This window comes from Nannobrachium achirus (assembly GCF_963921795.1).
Source record: "Nannobrachium achirus genome assembly, chromosome: 24".
Classification (NCBI taxonomy): Eukaryota; Metazoa; Chordata; class Actinopteri; order Myctophiformes; family Myctophidae; genus Nannobrachium; species Nannobrachium achirus.
This window is the reverse complement of record NC_137831.1, coordinates 9,131,292-9,145,198: the sequence shown is the minus strand read 5'-3', so window position 1 is coordinate 9,145,198 and position 13,907 is coordinate 9,131,292. Positions and strand designations below refer to the sequence as shown.

Sequence of the window (13,907 nt, the reverse complement as noted above, 5' to 3'; positions counted from 1 at the left end):
ACACACACACACACACACACACACAGCACACACACACCTTTAGTCAATCACACACACACACCCACACACACACAGGACATAAACACGAGCATAGGCATCACACATGGACACACACACACACACACACGCAGTGGCTGAAAAAGTATTCACATATTTTACATACATTTTTTACATACACAAGTAAACGTCCGGAATTCAAAATGCACTTGAGTAAAAGTATGAAAGTGTTGGCATCAAAATGCACACACACACGCGCAACCTCACAGATAAAGCCTGCAGTGGCGTCAGTTCAGAAAAAGCTAAGGTATGGCAACATGACTGGTGTCTTGCACGCGCGCAAGACACCAGTCTTGTTGCCATACCTTAGCAACAGGCATGATATATTTATTTTAAGAAGAAGTACATATAACCCGCACAGATAGACAAAGAGACATTCACGGATTCATATTTAGAAGAACTAGCTTTTATCTTCCCCCCTGGACCCAGGGTATGGCAGCTGCATACCCCTGCCAAACCCAATTCACGCCCCTGAAACCCTGTTCATGTGTGTGTGCCCACTCTCTGTGATAACGTTGCACGGTGAGCGCTCTTCTCTCCTTTTGTGAGGCAGAGAGACAGACAGACAGCACTATGGGCCCCGGAGCAGCCGGAGAGGCAGAGGTCTCTAATTAATTTACAATCCTCCATGGATCATGGAGCTATCAGGGGGGTTGGAGAGCCCTGGGTAATTCAGCCTGGGTAAATACTGTTATAATCAAATGCTGTCCAATTACCGAGGAAGGCAAGGTTCATTCTGGACTAAATCTGCAACTACATTACAATCCTGAACACCGCCGAGATTTGATTTGTTATGTTGTGATGTTCTTTTTAGTTTTTTTGTTTTAAGACGGTGCACTCTACATTATATACGGTGCATTTAGTACATTCAAATGAATCAATACCATCTGTCCCTCCATTGAGTCTATCTCTAGAGAAAGCTTTACATATATCGTCGTTGCCGGGTGGAAACCTTGTATGTCCAAAACCGTTTGTTTTTTATTTATCATTTTAAAAATGATTTAAACTAGTGAAAGTGCGAGGCGTTGTGTGCTTGTAGATCTGCTGTTTTCTCTACTTTTGTGTGACGGCCTTGTATGATGAAGCAGGGCTTTGCTTTGCGAAAAAAATGTAGAAATGTGAAACTTGGAGATACAAGGTTTCTGCCCGACAGTGAGGATATGGTAGATGATTAATGTTGTATTATATTGATTGGAGATTCTTTATCAGCCAGGAAATGAGACCGGGCTGGTAACAATAAAGGCCTAAATTAATCCGGAAACACACAATCCGGGGTTTTGAAAAAAGATCTATACAGCTAAAGAGGTCTGTTTAGAATCCAGCCTCTGCCATTTTCCAGATTATAAGACCTGTTCTATCATCAGATATGACATTTTACAACCAGTGCATTCATTGTTTAATACCACAGGCTTTGTTTGGAAACATAACTACCAGACATAGTGTTTTCTCCAGGAGAAGGTTGCCCTCTGCTGGAGAAAAAACGGTAGTATAGACATTCACACAGGCAGTTGTGACAGCCAAGTCATACTAGTGGATTATCCTCTCAATCGCTGGATTAACCTCAGCAAATGTTCTCACAGACGTTTGCCAAGGTTGCTGTCATCACATCTCATCTCACTGTTGACTCTAGAAGCATCTTCCCAGGCTGTTTGCCGTACGTATGCATGTTGCTCTGCAGCATTATGGCTTGGGACTGAGCAATAATATGCTTTCAATTAGCACGCCGGCAAACGCAGGACAAAGAGCCAAAGCCAATGAAGCCTGTGCAGACAATAAATACTTCATCTGTGAAACTGTGCAATGTATATTGCCTGGGCTCACTGGCCACATAAAGATATGGTAACGCTTGATTTAACCCATTTAGGCCTAGAATTATTGAATGCTTTAACTAGTGAAAAATAGCAGATATACAAGCTCACAGCGCGGCACTCTGCGAGCTTGTAGATCTGCTATTTTTGAAAAAAGTTGTGAAAATGTGTGCAAATCTTTGAATATGTGTATTTTCAAAGCGAACGCTTGTAACTCAAATTTTGCTTCTGGGTGGTCCCTGGAACTAAATATTTTGAGATGGGGGTCCGTGGCCAAATAAATATCATTTTGGGGGTCCTTCACATGAAAAGGTTTGAGAACCACTGACATAGTAGTCTCTCAAGAACAGACCAACTGAACTCCAATAAGTGAAAAGGACCTTTTCTTTGACGATGGCTGGCCAGATTGCTGACATAGAAACATAGGTTTTTCAAAAAACCTTAGAAGGATTCAAAAGACACTTATAGAATCGGGTAAAAATTCTAATTTTCACGATTTTTCAAAAATAGCAGATCTACAAGCTCGCAGCGCGGCACTCGGTGCCGCGCTGTGAGCTTGTATATCTGCTATTTTTCAATAGTTTAAGCATAAAATAATGATACACAGTAATGTGTACCCGCGTTCTGAATGGGTTAATGGCTCTCGGCCCTGTTAAATCGTTGAGATTATACATTGAACAAAAGCAACTGCAGAGCATTTTACTATTATGTAGGCCATAAATTCAGTGTTGTTATTGAAGCTTTTGGCTGAGGGCTCTGCTGGTAAGATGTGAAGTGGCGTGTGGTGGTTTATGCCTGGGGCTCCAGTGCGAGCAACAAAAAGCCAGGTTTAAGGCTACCGTTCTTTTGTTTGAATCCAAGGCCGTGAACAACGCTGTAAGCAAAGTTTAATGCATTTGCAAGCCGCAGCAACGTGCATTAATTAATGGGGGGTTGGTCGAGAGGTGAAAATGTGAGCAAACAACGAAAGCCCGATGCAGTTAGTAGTTGTGTAAAGTGTTTGTTTGTTCTTATTGTTAAAAGCGAAAAAAAGTTCGATGGCCAAAACGTAAAACCTCCTATCTGCAAATTTCATGATTTTTGGATTTCACTTGAAATGAAGACAACAGGCTTTGCTTCACTTGGTCTGTCTGCAAGATCGTTCTGCCCCTTATTTTGCCAAAAATGTCATGTGACTAGAACTAGTAGATTTAGTAGTAGTTTTAATGTTGAACACACATTTCTTGGTCTTTTTCCCGACAAAGTGAATTTTTCAGATAGGAGGTTTTGCGTTTTGGCCATCAAAATGTTTTTTGGCGCATGACGAAGACGAGAGTGCGCGGTGTTTGATGTTTGTATCTAATTCGTGAAGTCAACGGATAAATGATTAGTGTCCCTCTTGACTCTCTTGACTCATGGTTTTGCTCGATGAGTTAAAGCAACAAAACAGAATGAAAGAAACGACCAAACCGTGCCTTGTTTTGGTTCTACTACTCTTTGGTCTTTTGCCGTTCATCTCGCTGCATTGCATCTCAAGCCCAGTTTCCATAGAGAGAGCGGAGAAGGAGCCAGGAACTGCTTTGGTTTGCATCCAGCCTCTATAGGTCCAGCTCTTGGCTCTGGGGTTGTGCTGCTTTATGTGTCTGTAGTGCTGAATTTACAGCCACCATTACTCCTGACAGGGGGAGCCTCCCCATTGCGTAAAGAGGCGCTCCACATAGTAGTCCTGGATTTATAGTCGCGCTGAGGACCACAACTGTTTCTTTTTTTCTTTCTTTTTTTTTTTTTTTGTGGTGACTTGGGCTTAGGGATGGGACGATACACGATATTATCGTTTATCGTGATGAAAAACACTCGCGATAATCGTATCGTGGCGATTTCAGGTTTTTTTAAGGTTTGTTTTTGGGCTTTTTGCCTTTTTTTATTGGATAGGACAGTAGACTGACAGGAAATAGGGGAGAGACGGGGAGTGACATGCAGCAAAGGTCGCCCGGATCGGGAATCGAACCAGCGATGACGACAGGCATTGATGCCGAAATGGCAATGCCAATATGGTATGCGCCTGGTCCACTAGGCCACCAGGCACCCCAATATCGTGGAGATTTAATATATCGTGATATCGTCCTCCGTCATGCACTGGGATCAATTCACCTTTTATTTGCCGAGCTGCATATCCGGTACCACTTAAACCCTCTATAATTGGTAAAAGGTACTTATAATATACATACTTTTTTTTCACTCTCCATCAAACGTCTTTGCCAAAAAATTGCCGATCTACAAGCTCACCCGCGACGCGCTGTGAGCTTGTAGATCTGCTATTTTTTTGGCAAAATGTTCCGCCCCAGGATAGTGGATTTTGATTATCGCGATAATATCGTAAATCGCGATTTCTTTGGTCACGATAATCGTGATATGAAATGTTCATATCGTCCCATCCCTGCTTGGGCTTAATGCTTTCTCTTCCCATCTCCCCGATTGCATGCGTTCACAAACAGGATTACTGCCAAGTCACTCACTGCACACAGCCAAGCATTATTGTTTACGGGTTGGCTTTTAGGACAGTTTGGACGTGGTTATGAAAAACGACGTTACTCTGTTTGTTTTTAATTCATTGTTTTATTGAAAGCAGCAAACACATCTAGGAAGGCATTTCCTCGGTTGTCTCAGATTTTACCGTATTCTCTAGCAATACCGCTTTCTAGTTTTTGTTTTGTTCTCGGCCAGTAAAAGACATTCTGATTGTGTCCTCCTTCCTAGCAAGTTCTTGCAATTTTCCTGAATACTAACCCAGCAAGCACGGTCAGGACATCGACCAATCAGTGACGTCTCGATTGGGGCCAGATCACAGCCCATATGGGGATGATCTTGACGTCATTACCAGGACGTCATATGGACTTTTTTGTTTGACAGGATTTATGTTGGTTGAAATCAGGTGATATTCTAGGCCAGATACATATCATAACTAGTTAGTTATAACCTTTTATTTCAACTAATATTACAAACAATAACAATAATCCTGTCAACAAAAAAGTCCATATGACGTCCTGGTAATGACGTCAAGATCATCCCCATGTGGGCTGTGATCTGGCCCCAATCGAGACGTCACTGATTGGTCCAGGTCCTGACCTGGACCAATCAGCTGGGTAATGTCCAAGTAGGCCTAGTAATTTTTATTCAGGAATGTTTTTGTCTTTTCCACTGTTAGTGACTGTTGTGTTGACTGTTGTGTTGCCCTGCACAAGGCTGACACAATGAACAGAGCAGTGCTCCCTGCTGTTGGGATGTCCACTCCACATGCACTGCAATGGTACTGTATGGATAGTTCAGTAAGACTATCCACTTGACACAGTAGTTATGATCCCATTTCACCACTAGATGTCCCTGTAATGCTTCCATCTGGAGCTGAAGCCCATGTCATGGGCACAGGATACCATTATTTGGCTTGACTGGCTCATCATCACATTCTCATCAGCATTATGATAACGAGTCCATTCACAATTCAAAGATTATTTTTCATCACAACCTAGACTTTTTTTCCCCTTCTTCTCTTTCCTTTTATGCAGCAGGAGCAAAATACAAACAAGAAATTGCAAGGTCACAATCGGAGTATGGCCAAGAACACATTTCCAAATGAATTCATGGCAGTTTAACACACAATCCAAATCCAATTAAATCAGCAATATTGTTGCAGAAAATAACAAGTGGAAGTGGGCACATGGCCATGGGCAATCAACATATTTCAATTTAGAAGGATTATGGCCTCACGGCTTTCTGAATTTAGGGACTATTTTCAGTGTTTGTAGCCCTTCTGTCCAACCCAATATCAAAATGATGGAAATAGGTGATAACAAAGTCTATGCCACTGTAAAGCCCTTTGCACACAGGACAGTTGCGTTTTTTTTTCGTTTGCGGCATGAATAAAACGCATTGGATTTGGTGTGCAAGGCTGTGCGGAATCGGCGCTGCGGATCCAAAAAGGAGTCATAAAAGGAATGATGAGTTTTTTACCGCATGCGACAAGACGCACGAATCGAACTGGGTTCGATCGAGAAAAAAACGCAATTATATTGTCCGTTTTATCCGTGCGGTTAAACGCGCCTGTGTGCAAAGGGCTTAACTGTGCTTTGGAAATGTCTCACATCCCCAGGCGCGTCACAAGGGGGGAGTGGGACTGAGTTACTAGGGCCCCGGGTGGAGGGGCCTTAATTATGTTATACTTTAGCTATTGAAAAATAGCAGATATACAAGCTCACAGTTTTATTTGTAACAAAGTATTTCTATATTGCAGTATTGACACTTTTAGTTATGCTAGTACTTTTTCCACCACTGCCAGTATACAGTAATAATTCAGTAGACTGATTCAGATTTTCTTGTCAAGCAAGAGAATACAGTACAGTACAGTTCTAATTCTGGTGCCTCAGTGGAATCAAAAGGATAAGCACTTCTTTCCTTTTGAAGTACTCCTCAGTACTTGGTAATCTCTTAGAGTCTGAACAATCTTTGTGTTTAAAGTTTTTTTTTTTTTTTTTGCAATGCCAACCGAAGTAAATAAATAAATCCGCAGCTAAGAAAACATAAAGCTGGAACGCTGGAGCTGGACTGTCATATAAACAGTCAGGACAATGCCGTGGCTTTGGGAAAGAGATTGCCTGGGCTAAATTGAAAGATCCTCGCTCTGTCTGCTTTTGTCACAGGAAAACCCAGTTGTAATCTCAAACGTCTTACTCCTTAAGAAATGAGACTGCAGGCACAGAGCCCAACGTCTTTGAAGGTTTCTCACTTTTTTTTTTATTGTTAGGCTAAGGACGCTTCTCTTTCAGGAGAGACAGTTTGAGGCTGACGAAGCAGAATCCTGCGTAACGGTGGGGAAAGCAGGCTTGGGTGTGGAATCTTCCTGTAACAGTTAAAAAAGGTTATGCTAGTCTAACGGATCTGTAGAGACCCATCTCTCTCGTCTGTGATGATGGGGTTATTAAGCCATGCAGGCCTAGAATTATTTGATACTTTAACTATTGAAAAATAGCAGATATAGATCTGCTATTTTTGAAAAGTGGTGAAAATTGTGTGCAAATCTGAAGTGAACATTTTGAACTCAAATTTTGCTTCTGGGGGGTCCCTGGAACTAAATGTTTTGAGATGGGGGTCCGTGGCCAAATACATGTAATTTTGGGTGTCCTTGACATGAAACAGTTTGAGCACCACTGACATTGAAACATAGGTTTTTCAAAAAACCTTAGAAGGATTTAGAAGACACTTTAGAAGACACTTACAAAAAAAGAATCGTGAGCTTGTATATCTGCTATTTTTCAATAGTTAAAGCATAATATAATGCGTAAGAATGTGTACCCGCCCGCTGTAAATGGTTTAAGCCACACAGTTGCAGATAAATCCCGCTCTGACACCCTGCCTGTACTGTCCCAGCACGACGCCACAGAGGCCTCGCGGTGCAGCGGCGCTGAGCCGAGGTGAAGGGAGGTGTGCAGCAGAGCTGGAGGCGCGCAAGAGCGCACTTTATTGCCATCGCGTTTTACCCCCAGGTTTCCTTTGCCATAGCAACTGACTGAGAGCAGGGAAATTGCAAAATAGGAATAGCTGTTCCGGTAACTTATGAGCTGTGAACAAAAGCAATAGAGGGCTTTTTTTTCCTCCCAGATCAGGACGTTCGGCTTGAAATAGTAGTGATAAGATAAGTCAGCTCTCAGGAGATATAATACCTAATGTTCTTACTGTTGCAGTAGACTATTGGAAACTGTATCCACTGATGATGTAGTGGTTCAAGCCGCTGTCTTTAGTTCCATGTGTACGAGTGGTGGCAGTGGCTCAGGTGTAGAGAGACCGTCATTAGAACACGGAGGATTCCCGAAGGGTTCCCAGTTCGATCCCGGGCTCCCCCAGAGTTCGTGTCAAAGAGTCCTTGAGCAAAACTCTGAGCCCCTAGTTGCTCCCGGTGAGCAGGTTGGTGCCTTGCATGGTTTCCTCTGCCATTGTGTATGAATGTATGGGTGAATGAATGTATGGGTGTATGAATGTATGGGTGTATGAATGTATGGGTGAATGTAAAGTGCCTTGGATAAAGGCTCTATATAAATGCAACATTTATTGATTTATTACGAGTCTGTCTCCTCAGTGTTTCTCCTAGTTCTTCTCCTGCCTATAAATAGGCACATGTGTGGTGTTGGTGAACAACTTAGCATGAGACCACCAAGGTGTGAGGCCTCGATATCATTATTCTTCACATGGGGTCATTCTTAACCACTTAAACCCTCTAGACCTACGTAGTAAACCAGTATCTGAGTTGGCTTTGTACTTCTCTCAACACTAAATTGTGTTGTATGTAAGCTGGTAGATCTGCTTTTCCTTTGGGTTGAAGTTCCCCCAGAATGTGGATGTATGGCTGCTGGGGATCAAGAAAAAGGATGAACATTGTTTAAAACATTTTTGCTGCTGTTTCAGTAAAACAGAGAGCTGACCCTTCCCCTCTTTGTGTGTGTGTGTGTGTGTGTGTGTGTGCGTGCGTGCGTGTGTGTGTGTGTGTGTGTGTGTGTGTGCGCGTGTGCGTGTGCGTGTGTGTGTGTGTGTCCACAGCGAGAGAAATTGATCCACGAGCTAGAGGAAGAGCGACGCCTTCGACTGGACAGCGAGAAGCGCCTCCGTGAGGTCACAGAGGAGTCGGAGCTGGGACGGGTGCAGATGGTTTTGCTCCAGCAGCACTTCTCCAGGTAAACATGAAGCACTGTATTCTGGAGAAGCCCTACACTATTAACACATCGGACGCCCACATGGTTTTGACGTCTTAATTTGCTGGTGCCCATGGCAACGCGTCATTTTGCCTACCGGCGAGAGTACTGGCGAGAAAAGTAATCCGAGTAAATGCAATCCGAGTATGTCCTGTTTATTTCGCGAAAATCTTTTCTTTCAGTCAGGACCGTTTTTTATCAATTCTAAGCCACAGTGTTTGTGTTACGGCATGTAGAAGAGGCTGCCGTTTTGAGAAAAAAATGAAAAAAGGAAGAGAATCCGGAGAAAACAGCATTTTTGTGCAGCCGCTAAACAGGAAGTCAACGAGACACACAGCACGTCCGGGTGACGTAATTGCGCGCTGCATGTTGGGAAATGGAGTTTGTTTCATCACCGCGGTAGCCAAGTGCAGTAGCTACAGTACAGTATAGTTTACTGTACAACGCGTCAAACGCGTCGTGGGCCTCCAGCGACATCAAAGAAATTGACTTGTAGACACCACGTGGGCATCCGATGTGTTAAATGTAATCTCTTACATCAACCGTGGAATAGACACAATAAATGCAAGGAAAGTGTCTGTCTGGCTGGGAATCAAACCAGGGACTAGCTAATCGGAGCATGTGGTGTGTGCACCCTAATCCAGGGGTCTTCAACGTTTTCAGGCCAAGGACCCCTTAATTGAGAGAGAGAGATGAAGCAGGGACCCCCACAACTTTTCATAGATTCCATATTTCATCGCTTTGACAGCGCAATCATCAGTGTATTTTGGATTCATGTCAATTTGTGTTTTCAGATATTTAACCACTTGAACCATCAATACTTAACTTGACCTTTCACTCTGTACTTAGTCTGCTCTTTTTCCCCTCTAGACCAAACCTCTCTGCCGAAAATAGCCGATCTACAAGCTCACACTTGTAGATCTGCTATTTTTGCATAAAGTTCTCAGAATATGGACCCACATAGGGTTCAAGTGGTGAATACAAAAAAAGCTTCTATCACACAAAGATTTGGAGGACCCCTAGGGGTCCCGGACCCCCTGTTCAAGACCCCTGCACTAATCAATAAGCATTCTGCTATCAGGTTGCCTTGGATCTTCATTTTCAAGCAGGCCGCTCTGAAGAGATGATTACGGTTTTGGGTCAAAAAATATCAAAGGTCAAGGTCACACACATGGTCAAGGTCCAGATAGAGAACAGATGTCTGTTGATCTTCAGGGAACTGGGAGGGAATAATCAGTAGGCTGACTGCCCCGAAAGGATTTAGAAGTTTTGCGTCAAAAAGGTCAAAAGTTAAACGTGCACATCTTGCGAGATCGACTCATTTAGGTGAAGAGATTTGGTGTAAAGCAAGGGTCTTCAACAGGGGGTCCGCTTTTTTTAAATTTTATATTCACCACTTGAACCCTATGTGGGTCCATATTTGGAGAACCAAAAATAGCAGATCTACAAGCTCACAACGCCTCGCAGCGTGAGGCGTTGTGAGCTTGTGGATCGGCTATTTTCGGCAAAGAGGTTTCCTGTAGAGGGGGAAAAAGAGCAGACTAAGTACAGAGTGAAAGGTCAAGTTTATTAAGTATTGACGGTTGAGTGGGTTAATATCTGAAAACACAAATTGACATGAATCCAAAATACGCTGATGATTGTGCTGTCAAACAATGAAACTATATACTGTAGAATCTATGAAAAGGTTGTGGGGGTCCCTGCTTCATCTCTCTCTCAGCTAAGGGGTCCTTGGCCTGAAAACTTTGAAGACCCCTGGTGTAAAGGAATAAAAGGGAGGGCCCTGGTACGGATCCCTGAGGAGAGGGACCCCGATGATATAAGTATATAGGTGTATTCAACCTCTCTGCAGTGACCTCTACTTCACAAGCTTATCCTCCTCCCATCGTGCACCCACTGAGGCGCGACGGCGCGGCCTCGCAGCTCGGGGAGTCGGCAACGCTTTATTTCTCCCGAGCCGAAATTGATGGCGTAATTAGGGGCGATAGGCGTCGGCCACATCACTCATGCACAGAATAAGCAGGGAAATTCACATTGACTGCTTATCTCCTCATTAAAGTTAGAAGAGAAAATCCTGCACTTTTTAACGGTCTCCGAGTTATAGTTCGGAACATGGACGGAGTCCCTTTTGCGGGGGGAGATGTGAAATATTAAGCCATTTAGGTCTAGAATTATTTCATAATTCAAGCTCACATGCGAGCTTGTAGATCTGCTATTTTTGAAAAAGTCGTGAAAATGTGTTCAAATCTTTGAATATATGTATTTTTAAAGCAAAGCGTTTGTAACTCAAATTTTGCTTTTGGGGGTCCCTGGAACGAAATATTTTGAAACGGGGGTCCGTAGCCAAATACATGTCATTTTGGGAGTCCTTGACATGAAAGAGTTTGAGCACCACTGACATAGAAACATAGGTTTTTCAAAAAACCTTTAGGAAGGATTTAGAAGACACTTTTAGAATCGGGTCAAAAATATTCAAAGACTTGCACCGAGTGCACCGTCTCGCGGCACCGAGTGCCGCGCTGCGAGCGAGTGTGGCACTCTGTGCCGCGCCGTGAGCTTGTATATCTGCTATTTTTTTAATAGTTAAAGCATAAAATAAAGCGTAATAATGCGTGCCCGGTCTAAACGGATTAAAGAGCAGTTTTGCAGATTTATCGCACACTAAAGTACGTGTCATTGACGTTGCAGAAGTACGTTCCCAATGACTTTCTCCGCGGTTATAGCTTGCGTTCCGCTTGCTCATAGCTTGCTTCACGGCGTGATGGCGCAGTGAGCAACAGCCACTGTTGTGTAGATGATGTGTCAGTGGCCCGGCGGCGGCACAACACATGGTCCGTGAAACGACGCCGCTCTCTCAGCAATCTTCCGTCGGAATGGCGTGGAGATTGCTCGACTCGAGAATGTATCGATCAGCAGGAATCGTAGTTTAAACCTTGCCATCTGTACTTTTCCACATCTTCACTCAGACTGTTTTTTTCTTTCTTTTTTAGTACTCTGTCTGATGGGTCTGCATTTAAGTGCTTTTCAATTTGAGTTACATTAACCCATTCACACACTCTCATTCACATGAGTTACAATAACCCATTCACACACAACCCATTCACACACACTCATTCACATGCCGCTGGCAGAGGCAGAAAAAGGAAGAAAAAAAGGTTATTGTATCATGCCCAGGGAAATTACTTTTATGCATTCTTCCAGCAGATGGCTTGCTCAGATGAGCTGGGTGTACTGTAGATTTTAGGGGTTAAGTTGTCTTGCCTGCAGGGACACTTAAGGCTGGATTTAGACTGCAGTCAAATCTAGCCTAAATCAGATTTATTTCTCAAATAATCTGATCTTTTGGCCCTACTGTTCACACTGCATTTGCAAGTGACCAGATCTGATCTGTGTGTTCAGACTGATTTTAACAACGTCAACCCAAAGCCGCCCTGTGTCGGCATATCTGCTTTGGTTACCGTGGTAACGACGTAGGCGTCATGACTTTATTTGTTTTTTCAACATTTAAATTTTCCTCTGACATTGCAACTCCCTCTGTGAACCCACTCCCAGCTCTGTGCTTTTGGGAGATACACTTGGACTTGATGTCTGTTAAGACGCTTGAATGGAGCGACTGCGGTGGTGGATGTACCGGGGCATGGTGGCAGTGAGACAAGTCTCCATGTCTGGCGGGCCAAGGCAGGGGAGACGGTGGGATTCTATTAGGAGTGAAATATATAAGGTTTTATCCCCTGATTGGCTCCTGCGCCGGTCCCCTGCGGTGACGGATGAATCCGTCGCTATGGCGAATGTCATCCAGATGGATCGCTCTCATTGGTCGCTGCTCAGACTGCTCGTACAGACGCTATGGATTCCATTATGTCCTTAACCCATTTAGGGCCTAGAATTATTGAATGCTTTAACCAGTGAAAAATAGCAGATATACAAGCTCACAGCGCGGCACCGAGTGCCGCGCTGCGAGCTTGTAGATCTGCTATTTTTGAAAAAGTAATGAAAATTTGTGCAAATCTTTGAATATTTGTCTTTTTAAAGCGAACGTTTGTAACTAAAATTTTTGCTTCTGGGTGGTCCCTGGAACTAAATATTTTGAGATGGGGGTCCGTGGCCAAATACATATCATTTTGGGGGTCCTTCGCATGAAAAAGTTTGAGCACCACTGACATTGTAGGACCTTTTCTTTGACGATGGCTGGCCAGATTGCTGAGATAGAAACATAGGTTTTTCAAAAAACATTAGAATGATTCAAAAGACACTTAAAGAATCGGGTCAAAATTCAAAATTTCACGATTTTTCAAAAATAGCAGACCTGCAAGCTCGGTGCCGCGCTGTGAGCTTGTAGATCTGCTATTTTTCAATAGTTAAAGCTTAAAATAACGATACACAATGCTGTGTGTACCCGTTCTGAATGGGTTAAAAAGTGCTTATCGGAGAAAGGCACCTCCCTCCACCTCACACGGCCTTTGTCATTCCCCCGTGTGTGACTCATTGCTATCGCCCCGGATCGCTGCAATTTTCTTGGCAGCATCATACTATCAGCCCGTCTCCATCGGATCCTGACCAGACAACTTGAGTCTCCCTCAATCTGCACTTGGCAGAATGAAGCTGAAAGGATGTCAGCCTTGTGTGTCTCTTGTCTAAATCTTGAACCCTAGCGTCCTTATAAAGGAGGAGAACAAATAGGGACCCCTGGGGGACCCCGGTCAGCAAAGTGTATAGGGTTCAAGTTGTTCCAGTTTACTTTGAACTGTTAAGGGTCAACCTGTCGGGCTTACCTGTTCCTCTCCGTTATGCTTGTGATGTGGAATCATGCCATCCACTTAAGTTTAAAGCGATTTTTAAAGCAATATCGTTATAGGTATAGTTACTATAGTGCTGGGCGTGGGCAGCCCTTTAACTCCATGTTGTATCTACAGGGGGTCTGGGACCCCTAGGGAGTTACTACAGGGGGGCCTCCAAATCTTTCTGTGATAGAAACATTTTTCTACTTTTTTTATATTAACCACTTGAACCCTATTCAGCAGCGAAGTGTGATGTCACTTCCGTGAAATGGCGTGAAATGTCGCCCTCTATGCTGGTATTGTTTTGTATTCAAATCGCCATTGAGGAATTTGCGATCACCGCATATAAGAACTGTGTTAAAAATATAAACACACCATGTGCGCGGACATGCTCTCAGCGACAGTCTGTCCCAGACACGAGTGTCTCTCTGTAGTTTCCAACATTTAGGACAGCGTTGATTACATTTTCTCTGACAACAGGCTATATCAGATATGAATGAATATCATAAACTATGCAGAACCCCCCCGCTGACAGAAACGCGCACATG

The 13,907-nt window shown here is 43.5% G+C and overlaps 1 pseudogene across 1 annotated transcript in view; it reads left to right on the top strand.

Annotated features, from left to right (window-relative positions):
* LOC308279947 overlaps window positions 1-13,907 on the top strand; it is a 259,776-nt pseudogene that overhangs the window by 153,273 nt on the left and 92,596 nt on the right. Inside the window, exon 4 of the transcript in view lies at window positions 8,430-8,563. The product of the transcript in view is annotated as an uncharacterized misc_RNA (transcript). The remainder of the gene's footprint in view (window positions 1-8,429; window positions 8,564-13,907) is intronic.